Raw genomic sequence first — 4,470 nt, forward strand, 5'->3', positions numbered from 1 at the left:
AGAGTTCCTGAGGGGAGGGCTGGGTCTCCATCTCTACTGTTTGGGCTACTCAGCTGTTGCAGCCTGTGGGCTTTGGGGAGTTCAATCCAACCCTCAGCACAGCACAGCTATTCTACCAAGATGTGACCAGAGCTCTTCTTTAAGCTGGTCCCCGATCTGCTCTCCCTCACTGGGTAGGACCTCCCAAATGGGGACTCCAGCCACCCTCACCAGTGTTTTTCAGCCAATAGAGGTTTGAAACCTTCCTGAGACAGAGCTTCCTGAAAGAGGGGTGGCCCACCCTCTTTGCTGTTTATGCAATTTCGCTGTTTCAGCCTCCAATTTTCGGAGAGCCCAAGCTGACCAGGAACAGTAGTAGTACCCCAGAGCAGTGCAGCTGCTCTAGAAAAACATGGCCAAAATGCTTCTTTAAGTGCGTCTCTGATTCTGTTCTTTCTGCCTGGGTGAGACCTCCCAGCAAGGGTTTCTGTGTTGACACCACCTACAGTTGTGTTCAAGTCAGCAATGGCTTCGTACCTACCTGGGACAGAGCTCCCAGAGAAAGAGGTGGTCTGCCATATTTGCTGCTTAGCATCCTTCACTGGTGATACCTGCAGGTACTGGAGAATCTGAAGTGAATGGAGACTGCAGCAGACCACCAGAAAGCCACAGTAGTCCAACAGAAAAGTGGCCAGATTGTTAAATGGAAAAAACAAAAGATCAGCAACCTGAGATTGAAGGTAGATAAGTCCACAAAGATGAGAAAGGATCAGCACAAAAAAGCTGAAAACTCAAAAAGCCAGCATGCCTTCTTTTCTCCAAATGATCACATCACCTCTCCAGCAAGGGTTTGGAACTGAGGCTGAGATGGCCAAAATGATAGAAGTAGAATTCAGAATATGGATAAAAATGAACTTCACTGAGCTTAAGGAGCATGTTGTAAGGAAGCTAAAAATCATGATAAAATATTTGAGGAGCTGACAAACAAAATAGACAGTATAGAAAAAAATGTAACCAACCAGATAGAGCTGAAAAACACAATACAAGAATTTCATAATGCAATTGCAAATATTAATAGCATAATAGACTAAGGGGAGAAAAGATTCTTGGAGATTGAAGGCTGTCTATCTGAAATAAGACAGACAGACAAGAATTAAGAAGAAAGAATGAAAGGAAATGTAGAAAACCTCTGAGAAATATGAGATTATGTAAAGAGACTAAATTTGCAGCTGATTGGTGTACCTTAAAAGGGATGGAGAGAATGGCAGCAATTTAGAAAACATGTTTCAGGATATCATTCATGAGAACGTCCCCAACCTAGCTAGACATGCCAACATTCAAGTTCAGGAAATGTAGAGAACCCTAGTAAGATACACCTTAAGACACATAGATTCTCCCAGATCTAAATGAAAGAAAAAATGTTAAGGTCAGCTAGAGAGAAAGGTCACTCACCTACAAAGGGAAGCCCAACAGACAAACAGTAGACCTCTCAGCAGAAACCCTATAATCCAGAAGACATTGAGGGCCAGTAGTCAATATTTTTAAAGAAAAGAAATTCCAACCCAGAGTTTCATATCTGATCAAGCTAAGCTTCATAAGCAAAGAAATAAGATATTTTTCAGACAAGCAAATGCTGAGGAAAATTATTACCACTGGATCTGTCTTACAAGAGCTCCTGAAAAAAGCTTTAAAATATGGAAAAGAAAGACCATTACCAGCCACTATAAAAACACACTGAAGTACACAGATCAGTGATACTATAAAGCAACCACATAAACAAGTTTGTAAAATGTCCAGCTAACATCATGATGACAGGATCAATTTTACACATGACAATATTAATCTTAAATGTAAATTGGCTAAATGTCCCAATTAAAAGACACAGAGTAGCAAGCTGGATAAACAACCAAGCCCATTGTCTTTCTGTCTTCAAGAGACTCACCTCACATAGAATGACATACACAGGCTCAAAATAAAAGGATGAAGGAAAATCTACCAAGTAAATGGAAAACAGAAAAAAAGCAGCAGTCACAATCCTAGTTTCTGACAAAACGTACTTTAAACCAACAAAGATCAAAAAAGACAAAAAAGGGCATTGCATATTGGTAAAGGGTTCAATTAAACAAGAAGAACTAACAATTCTAAATATGTATGCAATCAACACAGGAGCACCCAGATTCATAAAGCAAGTTTTTAGAGGCCTTAAAACAGACTTAGACTCCAACATAATAATAGTGGGAGACATTTACATCTCACTGACAGTATTAGACAGATCATTGAGACAGAAAATTTAAAAAGATATTCAGGACCTGAACTCAGCTCTGGATCAAATAAACCTGAGAGATATCTACAGAACTTTTTACCCAAAAACAACAGAATATACATTCTTCTCATTGCCACGTGAGACTTACTCTAAAATTGAACATGTCATCAGAAATAAAACACTCCTTAGCAAATATAAAAGAACTGAAATAATAAACAATATCTCAGACCATAGCACAATCAAGTTAGAACTCAAGAGTAAGAAATTCACTCAAAATCATACAAATTATGTGGAAAATTAATAACCAGAATGGCTATTACTAAAAAATAAAAAAATAACGGATACTGACAAGGCTGTGGAGAAAAAGGGATGCTTATACACAATTGGTGGGAGTATAAATTATTTCAACCATTGTGGAAGACAGTATGGCAATTCCTCAAAGACCTACAGACAGAAATACCATTCAACCCAGCAATCCCATTATGGGTATATACCCAAAGGAATATAAATTGTTCTATTACAAAGACACATGCGGCATATGTTTATTGCAGCACTATTCACAATAGCAAAGACATGGAATCAACCTAAATGCACATCAATGATAGACTAGATAAAGGAAATGTTATATATATATGTGTTATATATATATATATATAACACATATATATATGTATTATATACATATATAACACATATATATGTGTATATATATATATAAAAAGATATTCAGGACCTGTTTTATATATATGATATATATATATATATATATATATATATATATATAACATTTGTTATATATATATTTATATACTACTGTATACTACGCAGTCATAAGAAAGGACAAGATCATGTTCTTTGCAGGGACGTGGGTGAAGCCAGAGTCCATTATTCTTAGCAAACTAATGCAGGAACAGAAAACCAAATACTACATGTTCTCACTTACAATTGGGAGCTAAATGATGAGAACACATGGACACATAGAGGGTAACAACACACACTGGGACCTACTTGAGTGGGGAGGATTGAGGGAAGGAGAGGATCAGGAAAAATAACTAAGAAGTACTAGGCATAATACCTGGGTAAAAAAATCATCTGAACAACAAACTCCCATGACAGAGGTTTACGGATGTAATGAACCTGCACATGTACCCTTGAACTTAAAATAAAATAATTAAAAACACCACCACCAAAAAAAGTATAAATAAACACAGAACCACAAATGTGAAGGATGAGCTATGGAGTGAAAAAGATCAAACAGAGTGTAATAATTTGAGAGAAAAGAAAGAAAAGCTATGATGACCAAAGAGGAAAGTGATGCTTGCCTTTTGAGCCCATGGCTCTGACTGGTCTAGAGAAATTCTGCCATTTTATCCCAGCCATTGGAGCCTATCCTCAAGAAAAATCATTGGGCGATCAATCAAAGCCATCCCGAGTGATGATTCACATTCTTTTGCTTGAAAAGATTATTTGAATATCTCTTGATCTCCATAATTTGTTTAATTTGCCTTTATATTAGTGAAATATAATGTATTTTCTAATGATTATAAGATAATTATAAGGAAATTAAGAAAGTAAAATATAGATTTAAAAATGGCAATGTTTTTCAAAGAGATAGGCCACATGATCTTTCTTGTGCACACCCCACAAAAGGTTTAATTAACTTCACATCTGCACTGATGTCTTTCCAGGTGTTTTAACTCCTATGCTCATATTGAATAATCTTATCAATTACTTTTGGACTATGCTATCTGTTTGAAAAATGAGTGCAGCCATCTGCAAATGAGTTGGACATACACACACACATACTCATATTGGCACAGGAGAGTAATATTAAACTCAACTGAATGCTTTTCAAAACTGCTTGTTATGATTGTAAAACACATTTCACTTTGTTGAGACACTGGAAAGGCAAAGTTATTGGAGGAAACAAATAAAAAAAAACAATGGCCTGGCGCGGTGGTTCATGCCTGTAATCCCAGCACTTTGGGAGGCCAAGGTGGTCACATCACGAGGTCAAGAGATCGAGGCCATCCTGGCCAACATGGTGAAACCCCATCTCTACTAAAAATACACAAATTAGCCGGGCATGGTGGCACGCGCCTGTGGTCCCAGCTACTCAGGAGGCTGAGGCGGAAGAATCGCTTGAACCCAGGAGGCGGAGGTTGCAGTGAGCCGAGTGCGCCACTGCACTCTAGCCTGGCGACAGGGCAAGACTCCGTCTCAAAAAA

This window comes from Cebus imitator, unplaced genomic scaffold (genome assembly GCF_001604975.1).
Source record: "Cebus imitator isolate Cc_AM_T3 unplaced genomic scaffold, Cebus_imitator-1.0 Scaffold60, whole genome shotgun sequence".
NCBI lineage: Eukaryota > Metazoa > Chordata > Mammalia > Primates > Cebidae > Cebus > Cebus imitator.